The 17,644-nt window shown below is 47.4% G+C and overlaps 1 protein-coding gene across 2 annotated transcripts in view; it reads right to left on the bottom strand.

Annotated features, from left to right (window-relative positions):
* The window catches only part of kirrel3a (kirre like nephrin family adhesion molecule 3a), a 764,091-nt gene that overhangs the window by 494,330 nt on the left and 252,117 nt on the right, over positions 1 to 17,644 (bottom strand). The gene's annotated exons all lie outside the window — the stretch shown is intronic.

The raw sequence follows: 17,644 nt of genomic DNA, 5'->3' as shown, positions 1-17,644 counted from the left end.
GTTACGAGCTGACACAAGAGGTAACCCGAGTTAAACCTCGTGGTAATAACGTACGATTAACGTACGGCATTCGTGGACGCAACGTAGTGCACCGTGGCGCTAACGGCAGGTTCACGTGTAACTTGTCTACTCTTGCAAAAAATCAAACGTGTTTGAAATTTTCCACGAGTCAATTTTACTCTTGTGGTTAATAATTGAAACATTTTAACTTGATTTAAGAATGTAGTGGCCCGTGTGTTTACCTTAGTGTATCGTGAGTCTACCGTGGGAACTCTTTAACTCAGCGGGCAGCAGCAGCAGATTGTCGCTCCATTCAGTTTCCCAGCGGCAATCACCTGCCATAACGCGAGAGAGACCATGCACTGTTGTAGGTCTCCTTTGCACGTCAGTGTTTCTGTCTTTCTCCACTCATTGTTGGCCCTGTCTGTCACCACCCCCACCTACACCCCTCTGCTTCCCGGCCATGTGTGTGACCCCTTCCGTCCCCTCTCCAGCTCCCCGCCCATTGCACCGGCGCGGGGGCTTCTGTCTTCACGTCGGCGATGCCAGCAGGTCCGTGCCAGTCACCGGAGACGTCAGGACCAATGGGACATCGACCCCCAGGCCCACCAGGCCCACTGCAAGCACGGAGAAACCAGAGACCCACAGCCAACAGCAACTCCAGCCCAGCCCCGCTCCAACTCCAGAGGAACCCGGGTTGCGGATGAGGGGGCGCAGCTCGGGCTGTGGGCGAACTGCCACTTGTCGCCGTAGCGGCCCATCAGGGAGCGGGTTCCTGTTGGCCCTGACGTCTCCGGCCACCCCCCTGTACAGGAACTGAGACTGGGAACTGTACCGCCTTTGCAGGTGAGCAGGAGAGTGTGGTTGTTTGCACTTGCAGAGGGAGGGGGCAAGGGCGGTACAGCTCCCAGTCCAGGGGGGTGGCTGGAGACGTCAGAACCAACGAGACACCAATCCCCAGGCCCACTGCAAGCATGGAGATCCCACAGCCATTAGCAACTCCAGCCCAGCCCCGCTCCAACTCCAGAGGAACACGCTCCCCGTAGGGGCAGAAGTAGGGGCAGAAGCTGATGGTGTGTAAGGTACGACTTGTTCTTGGGGTTGCGGATGAGGGGGCACAGCTCGGGCTGTGGGCGAACTGCCACTTGTCGCGGTAGCGGCCCAACGGGGAGCGGATTCCTCTGGAGTTGGAGGGGGAGGGGGGTATTGTGCTGTTTGATCGCCCCCTGCTATCCCAGGGACAGGAAGACACAGCGGCTTTTGAGACTGGTGGGCAATCACTTCCAAAGTTCTGCCCACAGTCAGTACACCTCTCCTACAGTTGTCTCCCGCACTAAGATCACCCCGCAGAGAATGATCCCAGCCTAACCCAAGAGCCATGTCACCCCAAACAGATTAATGCCCCCCCCCCCCCCCCCCCCAACCTCTCTCCATCTCAACTCACGCCTCGGCACCAAAGCAACTCAGGAGGCGAACCCTGAGCTCCGTCTCACAACAATCTGATGTGCACATCCGTCCACATTCAAAGATTTAATCTCCCGTCTCCCGCAGTGTGTAGACATGGCAGTAAATTCAATTAAAACATATCAAACCTGTGTGTTTCAAACAAATTATAACTACTCTGGCACTGGTTGGTGCGCATTTTCCCTTTGTAGGCCACTCAATAGATGCGGCCACGCTGAATTATATCTTTAGAACAAAGCCACAGGATGGAGAGGTCTTCTTTAACACTGTTGCTTATTAAAACAAAACTTCAATCAGGATTGGCTCAAGAGTAACTCGGGAGACGATCTGGGAACATCGCAGAAACGACAAGTAAACGGGAAACTGCCGTCTACCCGTGGGAACTCGGTTAACCTCTTGATCTTTCACTTGTTATATCGTGCTCAACCACGACCCCTTCACTCGGGTTACCTCTTGTGTCAGCTCGTAACGTGAGAATGGCCCTATTAGTCCAGCACTTTGTGTGTACAAGAGAGTGCAGATGTTGCAATCTTCAGCAAACACAAAACAAAGTGCTGGAGGAACTCAACGGGTCAGGCAGCATCTGAGGAGGGAAATGGTCGGGACCCTTCTTCACCTCTCCCACCTGTATCCACATATCACTTGCAAGGCTTTGCCGCACCCCTCCTCTTTTCCCACTATATTGCCATCAGTTTGAAGAAGGGTCCTGACCTGAAACATCACCTGTCCAATTCCCTCCACAGATGCTGCCTGACCCACTGAATCCCCCCAGCACCTTGTGTTTTGTAGTAATCCAAACAGAAATACTGCGTAGCTACAGTGCAAAAGGAGGCCTTTCGGCCCATCAGCTCAATCCAACAAGCCCAATCTAACTCATCCACCTTAGTTTATTATCGTCAAGTGGACAGATATTCAGTGAAAATCTTTGTTTTTCAACCTCCAAACAGATCAGATCAAACTATGTCTAAATACAATCTAGTCAATCTCATGGCCTTGACAGATAAGGGTGGCATGGTGGTGCAGCGGTAGAGTTGCTGTCTGTACGAAGTTTGTACGTTCCCCTCGTGACCTGCGTGGGCTTTCCTCCCTCACTCCAGAGACGTACAGGTTTGTAGGTTAATTGCCTTGGAATAAATGTAAATTGTCCCGAGTGTGTGTAGGATAGTGTTGATGTGCGGGGATCGATGGTTGTTGCGGACTAGGTGGGCTAAAGGGCCTATTTCAACTCTGTATCTCTAAACTCAGGACGGAAGCAGAAGCACGGCTGGGTGATCAGATTTCCCAAGATGTGGTCGAGGAACAGAGTGGTAGGAGATTTGTATTGATGTGTAGCTGTTATCAAGGGTGTTCTCCTCCCTGGTGGGACAAGAGAGGTGCTGGTAGTACTTTGGTTGTACACTCTTGAGGTTGGCTCGATTAAAGTCTCTGGCTACAAGGACCAGGGCTTCAGAGTGTTTTGTCTCAAGGCTGTTGATGGTGGAGTCATGGAGTCGCCCACAGCTAACACCAGCCTGTTTCCTTTATCATCGTTAGGCTTTTGCACATCTTTCATTCATTTGTTCTATATCTCTCTACATTACCATCTATATCTCTAGTATAAGAAGGAACTGCAAATGCTGGAAAATCAAAGGTAGACAAAATTGCTGGAGAATCTCAGCGGGTGAGACAGCATCTATGGAGCGAAGGAAATAGGTAACGTTTCAGGTCGAAACCCATCTTCAGCCTGAAGAAGGGTCTCGACCCGAAACTTTGCCTATTTCCTTAACTCCATAGATGCTGCCTCACCCGCTGAGTTTCTCCAGCATTTTTGGCTTCCATCTATATCTCTCGTTTCCCTTTCCCCTGACTCTCAGTCTGAAGAAGGCTCTCGACCCAAAACGTCACTCACTCCTTTTCTCCAGGGATGATGCCTGGCCCGCTGAGTTACTCCAGCATTTTGTGTCTATCCCCAGCGATAGAGCTGCTGCCCAACAGTGCCAGGGACCCAGTTTCGATCTTGACTAGGGGTGTCGTTTGCGCAGAGTCTGTATGTTCTCCTCGTGACCGCGTGGGTTTCCTCCAGGTCCTCCCATTTCCTCCCACATTCCAAAAATGTGCTCGCAGGTGAATTGGCCTCTGTAAACTGTCCCTATGAGAAAGTGGGATAACATGCAAAGTGGGATAACATTTTGATTGATGGTCAGTGGGGAGATGCTGCCTGACCTGCCGAGTTACTCCAGCACTTTGTATCTATCTTTGGTATAAACCAGCATCTGCAGTTCCGTATTGCTATAAGTAATCCTCATGCGAGGAGAGGCCACATGTTGTGAATATAAACAGTACAGAAGATTGGAATTCTGTTTCCAATGTAACAACAACTCAACAGAACATTTCCCTCATAAAGAATCAACAATAATGGCACGGTGGTGCAGTTGCTGCCTTACAGTGCCTGCAACGCCAGAGACCCAGGTTCGATCCTGACTACGGGTGCTGTCTGTACGGAATACGTACATTCTCCCCATGACCGTGTGGGTTTTCTCCGAGATCTTCAGTTTCCTCCCACACTCCAAAGCTGTACAGGTTTATAGATTAATTGGCTTTGTATAATGGGCTTGCCCCACTTATGCAACTTTTTCGGCGACTTCCGGCACCCGTCATTGGTCATTGCAGTTTGCCGAAAATGTTCACCGTGTTGAAAATCCAGCAGCGATAGGAACAAGGTACGAATCTTTGGGCGACTACTCACGACCATACAGGCTTCACCCCGCGACATGTCGACAGGGTGTCACCTGTATGGTTGTGAGTCGTCTCCTCAGTCGCCCAAAGAGTCGTAGCGTATTTCTGGTCGCCGCTGGATTTTCAACATGTTGAGCATTTTCGGTGACCTGCAACGACCTATGACGGGTGCCGGCAGTCACCGAAAAAGTCCCGTAAGTGGGACAGGCCCATAAGTGTAAATTGTCCCCAGTGTGTGTAGGATAGTGCTGGTGAACAGGGATTGCTGGTCGGTGCAGACTCGGTGGGCCGAAGGCCCTTTTCCACTTTGTATCTCAACACTCAACTAAACTAAAGCAAATCCCCTCAGTATTTCAGGTTTACTTTCTGTAGCATCTGTGGTATAGTATGAGACTACTGGAGTTTAAGGTCCAATTCATTGCAGGTTTGGCACAGTGGTGCAGCAGGGAGAGCTGCTACCTCACAGCGCCAAAGATCCAGGTTCAATCCTGACCTCGGGTGCTGCCTGTGTGGAGTTTGCTCGTTCTCCAGGTGACCACGTGGGTTTCCTCGGGCACTCCGGTTTTCTCCTACATCCCACAGACGTGCAGGTTTGTAGGTTAATTAGCACTCTGTGAATTGGCCCTCGCATGTAGGGAGTGGATGAGAAAGTGGGGTAAGAGAGTGAAAGGATGAGCCATGGTCGGTGCAGACTCTGGAAGCTGAAATATCTTCGATGTACCTTTCATCACAATCAATGAATCAATATAAATCAACACTGGATTGGACCATTCCATTATGGGGAAAGTTATCTACAACAAGCTGTTCAGTCGCCCCCTGTGAGTAAGGAGAGATTCAGCAGACATTTTAAAGGATTTAGAATAAAATAGATTCTGTGGAATAGCATGCAGTCAGAGTGAGGCTAAACGCAAATTGGAGGAACAGCACCTCATGTTTTGTTTGAGCAGCTTACGACCCAGTGGCATGACTTTTGATTTCTCTAATTTCAAGTAACCAAAGCATCCCCCCTCTCTACATTCCTCCCCCGCCCGTCCAATGAGCTTCAAAGTCGTCTTGTTGAGTCTCATTGTCTATAATTCGTTTTTACCTCGCCCTCAGCTAACAATAGCCTGTTTCCTTTATCATCGTTTATTGCATAACTTTCATTCATTTGTTCTATACCTCTCCATATCAAGGTCTATATGTTTCATTTCCCTTTCCCCTGACTCTCAGTCTGAAGAAGGGTCTCGATCCGAAGCGTCACCTATACCTTTTCTCCAGAGATGTTGCCTGTCCCACTGAGTAACTCCAGCTTTTGGTGTCTATCTTCGGTGTAAACCAGCATCCGCAATTCCTTCCTGCACAAGCTATTCCACAATGAACAGAGTTTCTTGTTAGCAGTTGTGGTGATAATAATGTCCCATAGTATTTGTTTCTTATACTAAATATAAAGCTACAAGTGCAATTATCTTCAGTCTGAATGCATTCCGTCAGCTCTTGCTGGATGTGTTCTGTTCTCATTACAGATGGCAGACTGTCACTGGTAAACCTGATCCAGGACCAATAATCCCATTGCAATAAACTGCAGAGAGTGTAGAGCAGCCCAGCACAGGAACAGATCCTTCTGCCCACGTAGTATGTGCCAAACATAGTAATAGATTGTTACAGTGAGGAAACAGGCCCTTCGGCCCAACTTGCCCACACTGACCAACATGTCCCAGGTGCACTAGTCCCACTTGCCTGCATTTGGTCCATATCCCTCCAAACCTGTCCTATCCATGTACCTGTCTAACTGTTTCTTAAACGATGCGATAGTCCTGCCCTCAACTACCTCCTCTGGCAGTACGTTCCGTACACCTACCACTATTTGTGTGAACAGGTTACCCTATTAAATGTTTTCCCCTTCATCTTAAACCTACTGTAGGTCAACTGGTCCTCGATTCCCCAACTCCCATATCCATGTGATAATCCAAAAGTCTCATAAATTCTACTATCTACGCTACCTCCTGGCGCCACCACCATTGGCAGTGTGTTCCAGGCACCCACCCTCTGTGTAAAAAACCTGCCCCGCACATCTGTGTAAAAAACCTGCCCCGCACATCTGTGTAAAAAACCTGCTCCGCATATGTCTCAAAGGGCCGAATGGCCTCCTCCTGCACCTATTTTCTATTTCCTTTAAAATTTGCCCCTCCGGTCTTTCACAATTCCACTCCAGGAAGAAGGTTCTGACTGTCCATCCTCAGTCTGAGCAATATCATTCAGAGACTTGCTTGAGGGCAGCACAGTGCCACAGCTGGTAGAGCCCCTGCCTCATAACATAGAGACCCGGGTTCGACCCAGATCTCGGGTGCTGTCTCTGTGGAGTTTGTACGTTCTCCCTGTGTACTGCGCAGGTTTCCTCCGGGTGCTCCGGTTTCCTTCCACACCCCAAAGACGTGCGGATTTGGAGGTTAATTGGCCTCTGTAAATTGCTCCTAGTGGATGAGAAAGTGGGATAACATAGAACTAGTGTGAATGTGTGATCGATAGTTGGCGTGGACTCAATGGGCCGAAGGGCCTGTTTCCATGCTGTATCTCCAGCCTAAGATTAACTTGGTCATCAAGGTTGGAATACCATGTCAGACTGTGAAAGAGCAGGGATGTTGAACCAAGTCTGCTCCCTCAGGAGGCTGGATAATAATCCATGGCACGACACAAAAGCATGCTGGATATCTGCCTGAAGTTCTGGCCAACATGTATATCTTAACCACCTGTGCAATATCAATGTTGTCTGAGGCAGCCTGTTAGGTGTAAATTGGTTGCTGTATCCAGGCACGGAAATCACTATAAAAATATGGAGGGGACTGGGGGGGACACAATTTCACACACACACACTCACAATTTCACACACGTGCGAGGTTTCAGAGGCTCAATCCAGCGCTAAATGCAGCTCAACTCTGCCTGTCTGGCTGGGTTAACCTACAGCCCTGCCTGGACTGACGGGACACCAACACTGCTTCTCCGCGCTGGCTGTAAACCTGGGCCATATTTCCTGCAAGTCCAGGCAGGTTGAACTGGCGGGACAGGCAGAGTTGAGCTGGGGTTAGCGCTGCTTTGGCACGTCTCCCTCCTCCAATCAACGCACTCAGACCCATCCCCCCCCCTACTTCCGCCTCTGACCGACACCTCCCTCCTCCAATGATTGCGCTGAATCATCATGTCCCGCCCCCATTGCCTGCTGACCGACATCTCTCTCGTCCAATCGGCGCCCTCGATCAGCAGTCCCACCCCCACTGTCTCGCGGAAAGTGGAGATTTCACTGGGTTTTAAAATCCGGATGACAAAATATGGGGGGGATCGTCCCCCACCTCTCAAATCGAGAGGGGGGGGGGGGTTCTGCCCCTGTCTGTATCACTTACAAGAGTAAGTACAAGAGTAAGTGCACTTCAAGGTTTCAATGCTAGGAATGATTTTTCAATCCACTATTCCTACATTCTTGCACTTAAGATAGACACAAAGTGCTGGAATAACTCAGCGGGTCAGGCAGCAACTCTGAGGAAAATGGATGGGTAAAGTTTAGTGTTGGGACCCTTCACATTTGTAATTCCTTTCTACAAAGTATGAACCAGCATCTGCAGTTCTTTTCTACATAATTTCTGACGAAGGGTTCTGACCTGAAATGTCACCCACCCATTTACTCCAGAGATGCTGCCTGACCCGCTGAGATACTCCAGCACTTTGGGTCTATCTTTGGTATAAACCAGCATCTGCAGTTCCTTTCTACACACTCTTGTAGTTACGTTTGATTATGCCAGGCATAGTATAGCCTGGGACTGGATGTCAAGTATCCCAACAGGCTTTGGGAGGATGCTACTAGCTAGCGACAAATAGAGCGGAACGCTGGAGCCTGGAGAACAAGGAGTGCAGTGAAAACGGTCACATCATGGACATCTGTTCGAAGCAGAGCTGAAGGTAACTTCACAGCTAAGGCAGTACTGCCTTGAGAAGATAAGGTGCCTCAAACGAACATATTGCAAAATAACTCTATAATCAGAAAGAGATATGAGCAGAAAATGCAATTAAGAACGTTCTAGCCTGATAAAGAACAAAGATGTGTTTTGTTTATTCAGCCGTTGGAGGTGTGACAACTTGAAATTATTGACTTTAACATCAAGAGAGCCTTGAGTTGGAACAAAGGCTTCCTTTCGAGCATTGAAGGGAAATGAGCATAAAAGAAGGGTGGTCCAGGACATCGAGGGCGACAATGAGGGGACAACCATGGCAAGAAGAAGGGACCTGGGTTCAAAGCTCAGAGAAGACTACCCCCGAACAACAGTGAACCTGGCCAATTCATTCATATGGGTAATATTTAAGACCATGTCATGAGTGTTGTGATTTAGTTTACAAAGTGATAAGTTGAAATAGTAATGTAAATGAAAATTATTGGAAGTCAATTGTTTGCATGTATCTTTAAGTTACTCGAGTGTTAATAAAGATTAAGTTGTACAACATTTTGGTTTAGAGTCTTTTGTTCGACACATCAGGCAGCATCTCTGGAGAGAAGGAATGGGTGACGTTTCGGGACTGAAGAAGGGTTTCGACCCAAAACGTCACCCATTCCTTCTCTCCAGAGATGCTGCCTGACCTGCTGAGTTACTCCAGCTTTTTGTGTCTATCTTCTGGATAGAGTGGATGTGGAGAGGATGTTTCCACTAGTGGGAGAGTCTAGGGCCAGAGCTCACGGCCTCGGTGGTAAAATAACAATAAATGATGGCAATGACACCTCAGATAACGTCTTTCAGAGAAGGCATCAAAGCAGTGATCAAAGAAAGATCTGCAGGAGGAACTCAACAGATGAGGCAGTCAATGTTTTGGGTTGAAATTTTCATCCAGACTCACTGCCAACTTACCATTTTCCTCCACATATGCTGCCTGACTCGCTGAGTTCCTCCAACACTGTTCTTCCACATATGTGGCACGGTGGCGCAGCTGTAGAGCTACTGCCTTACAGCGCCAGAGACCTGGATTCAATCCTGACTATGGGTGCTGTCTGCATGGAGTTTGTACATTCTCCCCGTGCGTTTTCCGTGCGTGGGTTTTCCCCAGGTGCTGTTTCCACTCAGTATCTCTAAACTAAACCAAAACGTATTTATCTCGATATAAATATAATTCATTATTCAGGCACCAAGGCAATAAAATAGTTGCAGCAGTTCAGTAATATTTGCACATTTTTTAATCAACATTAACTAATCAACAAGGCTTCAAGTTCACCTGCATATGGCTTGCAAATAGGCGTAATGAGATCACATGTCCACAACAGTGTCTATTACTCATTAGATAATTACTAACCAGACATTCAATTAGCTTAGTCTGGGATTTTAATTAGCCACTTGTGGTTGTGAATAATTTACTGACAACGGTGACTTCTCAGCACCGAACTAATCTCAAACCTGGTTTGTGTGTGAGAGAGGAGAGCGGCTCGACAGGTTTGATGCAGATGCAGAGATGCAGCCTGTCCCTCTGAGTTACTCCAGTATTTTGGCTCTATCTTCGGTTTAAACCAGCATCTGCAGTCCCTTCCCGCACAAAGGAAATACGGGGGCTGAGTAATTTCACAAAAATTGAGTCATAGAGTCATTCCAGTTTGGAAACAGGCCCTTCAGCCCATCTTGCCAACACCGGCCAACATGTCCCATCTACACTAGTCCATTCTGCCTGCACTGTTGTTCCTTGCCGTATGATTCTATGCCTCCAAAGAGCTGTACATTCTGGTTAACACAAAGGATCAAAGTGCTCGAGTAACTCTGCAGGTCAGGCAGCAGCATCTCTGGAGAACAAGGATGGGTGACGGTTTGGCTCAGAGCCTTTCCAGCTCCAGACCTCCCCAGGTGTGAGGAGACTTCCACAGGTGAAGATAGACACAAAATGCTTGCGTAACACAGCGGGACAGGCACCATCTATGGATAGAAGGAATGGGTGACGTTTCGGGTCGAGATCCTTCTTCACCTTCCCATACACTTCCACAAGGGTACGCTGCTACCTGCCACATCCCAGGGTTCAAGAGTGCTGAGGGACACGGAGTAAAAAGATGTACTTTGATCAGCATGAAACTATTGATCTTCAAATAATCAAGGACCTGTCGCACCCCGACCACTCCCTCTTCTCACCTCTCCCATCAGGCAAGAGGTACAGAAGTGTGAAAACGCATACCTCCAGATTCAGGGACAGTTTCTTTCCAGATGTTATCAGGCAACCAAATCATCTTATCTAAATTACTAAAAGTCTGATCTTGACCGCTTTTGGCCCACTGTGGTGCGATTTCCGAGAGAACGCCGCCACATATGGCCGCATTCTTGTCCACCTCGCTCAGAGACCACCTTCGCCTTCCTCGACCAGAGGATTTTTCCCATCGATGAAAAATCAGAGATATTAATGTTTAAAAAAAAATCCCCATTCTCTCTGCTGCCTCTGCTGGCGGCAGGGGGAGGGACTATAAAACCCGGAATTGTAGTGCCTCACTCAGTCTCTGCCAGACCCAGGAAGCGAGAGGGTCATGGCTCTCTGAGCTGCGAATAACACTGAACGCACTTCTACTCCACGGTAAGTCCCCTCGATGTGGCTGTAAAGTGGCTGCAGCACAATTGTTTGCCTCACCTATTTAAAAAGTTTGTGTTCACAAAATGAATTTTGGTTGTCAGGCGGCTGCAGCCCAATTGTTTGCCTTGGTTTGGCTTTTAAAACCGTTGCAACAGTTGGATGCCAGCCCAATAATCCAGTCGGCCCACCATGTCTATATTAGCCCTCTGGAAACCAGTACCTTCAGCCAGCAACACCCATACTAGCGCAACAGACAGCCCCCCCACTGGCGAGCAATATTGGAATTGGTGGAGAGGTGGAATATTGCGTTGGTGACCAGCCCTCCCGTGTGCTGCTGGAACCCAACGGGTCCCACTTAGTCTAGTCAACAACTAAAGAGCAGTCCCGAGTTACTATCTAGCTCATTGGAGACCCTCGGACTATAATCAGTCTTTACTTGACTTTTTCTTGCACTAATCATTATTCAAGTTTTTCCTTTTCTCAAGTATCTGAACACCATGGACAACTTGATTGTAAACATATAAAGTCTTTCTGCTGACTGGATAGCGCGCTACAAAAGCTTTTTACTGTACATGTGTACATGTTTAGAGTACATGTGACAATAAACTAAACTAAACTAAAAATCTATAAATGCTGCAAAATGGGCCATTGCAGAGTGCAGGAGGAGGCATCGAAATGCCTTAATCTCAGTGTAACCACTGTAAAGGCTCCGTGGGGAAGGACCATAGTTTGCCTTCACTGGCCACTGATGGGCTGGGCCCTGTTCAACACCCTCACAAACACTTCATCGATGCATCGTTTCAGGAGGAAATATGGCTGATCTTGATTTTAGTTTAAGAAAGGAACTGCAGATGCCAGTTTGCACTGAAGATAGACTCAAAATGCTGGGGTAACTCAAATCAAACTCAGTCTGATGGTAGGTCTCATCACCTATTCTGTTTCTCCAGAGATTCTGCCTGACCTGCTGAGTTACTCCAACATTTTGTTTCTATCTTTGATTTTAGTTTAGTTTATTTAGTTTAGTTTAGTTTAGAAATACAGCGTGGAACAGGCCCTTCGGCCCGCCCGAGTCCATGCTGACCAGCGGTTACCCTGTACACTAGTTCTATACTAATGATCCGAATCAACAGGACTTGCTTCCACTCCATTTTTAAGGTGGGCTGTGAAGTGGCTGATGAGGCCATTGTTGGAATCTCTAATTCTTCCACGGTTAGCACAATAGGTTTAGAGTTTAGCATGGAAACAGCATGGAAACAGGCCCTTAGGCCCATCGAGACCACGCTGGCCAGCAATCACCTGTACACTAGTTCCATTCTACACACAAGGGACAATTTACAATTTACCTAGGCCAATTAACCTACAAACCTGCACATCTTTGGAGTGTAGACAAAGAAACTCCGCAGGTGAGGCAGCATCTAAGGAGAGAAGGAATAAGCGACGTTTCAGTTCAAGAACCTTCTTCAGACTGGAGTGTGGTCGGCAACTGGAACACCCAGAGAAAACCCGTGAAGTCAAAGGGAGAGCGTACAAACTCCGTACAGCCAGCACCCGTAGCCAGGATCACACCCAGGTCCCAGGTGCTGTGAGGATACAACTCTACCGCTGTGCCACCGTGCTGCCCAATGCAGAATCAGAGAATGTATCCAATTCAAGGTTGAACAAACGCAGACATGCAGTGAATGTATATATGCTATGAATTACATTTATTTTTGAAACAATAAACTCAGTAAAACCATGGGCTATAAGCTCAGAACCATTGCTGTGGTGTGACAGCTGCAGTTGTGCTAACATCACATTAAACTGAGTGTGTATCCATCACTGATGAAACTATGTGTTATGTGGAACAGACGTCCATGTGCCTCGATCAATATTTATCCCTCGGCCAACATGGCTGATGCAAATGATTGGGTTTTAGAACTCTCATGTTTTTGTGTGTGGTAGCTTTGTATTTGCTTATTAGCTGCTGTGTTTTTCTCCAGTACAACAGCGGCCACCCCTTCAAAACCGCTTCACGATCTGTGAAGTCTACTCGCTCCCCTTGGACTCATGAAATTCATGATGAAAATACCTCTCCGTGAGAAAGCAGCGTTTGGAGTTGAGCCGCTGCCGCTCGGAGATTGCATTGGCATGGCGGTATCAGGTGCTCGACATTGTACTGTGAGTCCCGGCGACAGGCTTATCTGCCAATTCAAAGTGTGTGTGTGACGTCTACTTGAGAAATTACAGGCGTGGGCTTCCCTCTTCACTGCCGGCTGCTCTCGACACCGGAACGCAAGGATTTTAATCATTTCCCTGCTCAGGCAAAGATACAAAGGCTGCCAAGATCGCAGATTATCGATGCTTATATGTTGACGTGCAAGGCTCGGTGCTCTCGACACCACAAAGATAGTCCTGTGAGGCCAACGCTCCTCTCTGAGATGCCTTTAATTAATATCCATCATTTCCTTGCTTCCCACATCAATAATTATCACTGATGAAAGCAAAATCTATTTTATCGGCTATAAATCATTCAGGTAAGAGACAATGAACCAGATAAATTATCCTCTCCTGACAGGTGAATGGCAAACCCATCCCAAATGTGACCTTTAGACTCCATTAGTGGTTATATAGATTGTACTGGCACCACCCCACAATACCTCTACCTTGTAATTGTCATGCTTGCCATCAGTGTATTCATTAACTCACAAGAACAGCAGTAAATCCAAAGTAAGCCAGGGCCAAATGAAATAAAACGTTAAATAAGGCTGGAAATGCGCTCAAGAGAATGCACCAAGGGGTTAATACTTTAGGCAATCCTACATGGAGTTGGAGAATCAGCTGAGCAAACTGAAATTATTGTAACTAACGCAAAGTGCTGGAAGAACTCAGCGGGTCAGGCAGCATCCGTGGATGGGAACAGACAGGCGACATTTCGGGTCAGGACCCTTCTTCAGGTCGATGGAGTGGGCGAGGAGAAAGCGGGAAAAGAGAGGTGGAGGCGGGACAAAGCCTGCCGAGTGATAGGTGGAAACTAAGATGCTGGTTTACACCGAAGATAGACACAAAGTGTTGGATTAACTCAGCGGGCCAGGCAGCATCACTGGAGAAATAGGATGGGTGACGTTTCTTCAAAGAAGGGTCCCGACCCGAAACGTTCCCAATCTTTCTTTGAAGAAGGGTCCCGATCTGGATCAACACCCATTCTTGTGTTCCAGAGATGCTGCCTCACCTGCTGAGTTAATCCACATTTTTGTGTCTATAAATGATAGGTGGTGGGGGTTGCTAGGTGGTGGGGGTGGTGAATACACAGTAGGGTAAACTCTTGTCAGAGCTATTGACCAATGTCAACTATCAGGTCCCGGAGGATGGGGGGTGATTGTTTCTCCGTCATGGCCACTCAAGTATATAAACGAGACTGGTCTATTGCCAGAGTGCAAAAGGACGGGCAGAACAAACTCCGCACACACTGCCCCTTCCACAAACACTCGATGCTCCAAACAATTAAACAGCAATGAGGAGATTCTGAAGAGGAGACGGGCCTGGGTGATGCAGCGTAGGCTTTGTACAAAGCAAGATCCCACAAACCACATTACAATGATGCCCGGACAAATGTACTATGTTTACATATCTGTTGTGCTGCTGCAAGGAAGACTTCCATTGAACCATTTTGGGACATATGACAATAAAACACGCTTGACTCTTGACAACCAGTCTGAAGAAGGATCCTATCCTGAAATGTTGCCTATCCAATTCCTCCAGAGTTGCTGCTTGACCCACTGACTTTAGTTTAGATTAGAGATACAGCACAAAAACAGGCCCTTCGGCCCACAGAGCACGCACCGACCAGCGATCCCCGCACATTAACACTATCCTACACTCACTAGGTACAATTTACACTTATACTGAGCCAATCAACCTACATACCTGCACATCTTTGGAGCGTGGGAGGAAACCGAAGATCTCGCAGAAAACCCTCGCAGGTCACGGGGAGAACGTACAAACTCTGCACAGACAGCACCCGTAGTCGGGATCAAACCTGGTTCCCTGGTGCGGCAAGCGCTGTAAAGCAGCGATTCTACCGCTGCGTCATCGTGCCGCCTAGCATTAATCTGTTTGATTGATGTTGGCCAGACCTCTGAGATGGGCAAAAAAAAGACACAAAGTGTTGGAGTAGTAACTCAGCGGGTCAGGCAGCATTCCTGGAGATCATGGATAGGTGATGTTTCACAGAGTGCTGGAGTAGCTCAGCGGGTCAGGCAGTATCTCTGGAGAACATGGATAGGTTACTGGGAGAAGGGGGTTGACAGGGGAGCTGTGATCGAATAGCAGAGCATTGGGCTGAATGGCCTAATTCTGCTCCGATGCCTGATGGTATAATAGTCTTAAATGACATTTCAGGTTGGGACCCTTCTTCAGTGATTATTTGTGGGGGGGTGGAGAGAAAGATAACTGCGGGAGGGGCAGGACAGTGCGTGGCAGACAATAGGTGAACACAGGCAAGGGGGGGTTTGGAAAGCAGATAGTTGGACAAAGGTCAGGGATGATATAGGGTGAAGAAAGTGAGAGATAAAGGGATTGAAAAATTGTGAAGCCAGAGGAAGGAATGTTGGCGGAAGGGGAGGAGGAGAGGGAGGGAAGAAATATGTGTGAGCAGCTTACTTGAATGACTTTGAGATATCATATCTGGAGGAGGTATCTGCAGCACTGGAGTGTTTTACATGCAGGCCTGCCGCTGCAGTGAAAGAAATAGAAAAATACTGCCCATGCTCAAAACCTGAAATAAAACAAGAATTGCTGGAAGAACCTAATGGGACAGACTGCCTCTGATCTCCAGGATGTTAAACACATGAATTCCCCTTCCCATTCCCACACTGACCTTTCTGTCCTGGGCCTCCTCCACTGTCAGTGAGGCCAAACGCGAATTGGAGGAACAGCACCTCATATTTTGCTTGGGCAGCTTACACCCCAGCAGTATGCATATTGTTTTCTCTAACTTTAAGAAACCCTTGCATTCCCTCTCTCTCCGTCCCTTCCCCTCTCATCTCGTACTATAACATAATAAAATCTTGCCCAGTAATCTCTCCATGTTTGTAGCTTGTGGTCCATCTGTTATACAGATGCCTTAGATGTGAACACACGGTATCTCTCCAACATACACTACACCATAGATCAATTTAACGTCATTTGAACGGGGAGTTCTAAAGATATCTATATAATTCTGTGACAAAAGATAGACACAAAATGCTAGAGTAACTCAGCGGGTCAGACAGCACCTCTAGAGAAAAGGAGTCGGCGATATAGAGAGGTAGAGATCAAATCAATGAAAGAATTGCAAAAAGCCACGACAATTAAGAAAAGGTGGAGCCCAAAATGGTCCATTGTTGGCTGTGGGGGTTGGAGATAACGAGATACACAGACAGCGAAACTCAACAGGACAACAGTGAAACTAATACGATGACCAGTGTGGGGAAGGGATTGAGAGAGAGGGGATGCAAGTGTTACTTGAATTTAGTGAAATCAATATTCATACCACTGGGTTGCATCTATCTTCAGTTCCTTCCTCCTAACTCTGTGACAATATTGCTCATTATTCTGCAACTCCACTCTGGCTGGACCCACTTCAGTGAGTTAATTTGTCCGCGGGATGAATTCCACACCACTCACTCAGCGACGATTATTTTGTCTGGTATGTTTCAGGCTTATCAGCAATATGTTTAGTACACTTCCATTGTTCTGAAGAACATGTGTGCTGTCGTGAGCTATACTGTTCACATCAGTTATTCCTTGGAATAAAAAATTAACAGTGGAATCAAATGAAATCAAATTTCATCACACGTCACTGTGGCACAGCTGGTAGAGCTGATGCCACACAGCACCAGAGACCCAGGTTCGATCCGGACCTCAGGTGCTGTTCATGTGGAGTTTGCACACTCTCTCCGTCACCACTCGGATTTCCTGCGGGTGCTCCAGTTTTCACCTACATCCCAAAGATGTGCAGAAAATAGATACCAAAATGCTGGAGTAACTCAGAGGGGTTTCAGGTTGAGACCCTTCGGGTTGAGACCCTTCTTCACACTGTGGTTTGGACGCGCCTATAAATTTCCCCTTGTGTGTAAAGAATCGATGAAAAAGTGGGATGAAATACAACTCGTGTGAATGGGTGATCGATGGTGGGCGTGGACTCTGTGTGACCAAGGACCTGCTTCTATGTTGTGTCTCAAAATGAATAAAGTTCAGAATACAGCTCCTTCTCCCCCATCGCATGGTCAATTCATCGCTCAGGTACTGTGTGGGATAAATACAGAATATTCAAAGATGGACACAAAATGCTGGAGTAACTCAGCGAGCCAGACAGCATCTCTGGAGAGAAGGAATGGGTGACGTTTCGGGTCGAGACCCTTCTTCAGACTCGACCCAAAACGTCATCCATTCCTTCTCTCCAGAGATGCTGCCTGTCCCGCTGAGTTACTCCAGCATTTTGTGTCTATTTTCGATTTAAACCAGCATCTGCAGTTGCTTCCTACACAGTACAGAATATTGTTTGCATATTGAAGTATTACAACAGAGCTAAATCACCCTTACCTACCCTGTCCTCCTCCAACTATTCAATGCTGCACTAAACACTCACAGGACTATTATTATTTATTATACCTCTATAAGATCACCCCTCATCCCCCGACACTCCAAAGAATAAAGCCCTAACCTGCTCAACCCCTGCCAATAGCTCAGACCCTCGTTTCCTGGCTATATCCTCTTAAAACTTCTCTGTACCCATTCCAACTGGTCAACATCTTTCCCATAACATGGAGTCCGGAAATGAACACAATACTCTAAATGTGGCCTCACCAACATCTGATACAACTGCAATCAGCATATAATCCAACACATTTGCTCCCTCCAATGGGTACCCATTACTGGCCACATCTTCTTC

This window comes from Leucoraja erinacea, chromosome 32 (assembly GCF_028641065.1).
Source record: "Leucoraja erinacea ecotype New England chromosome 32, Leri_hhj_1, whole genome shotgun sequence".
NCBI lineage: Eukaryota > Metazoa > Chordata > Chondrichthyes > Rajiformes > Rajidae > Leucoraja > Leucoraja erinaceus.
This window is presented reverse-complemented; position numbering and strand designations above follow the sequence as displayed.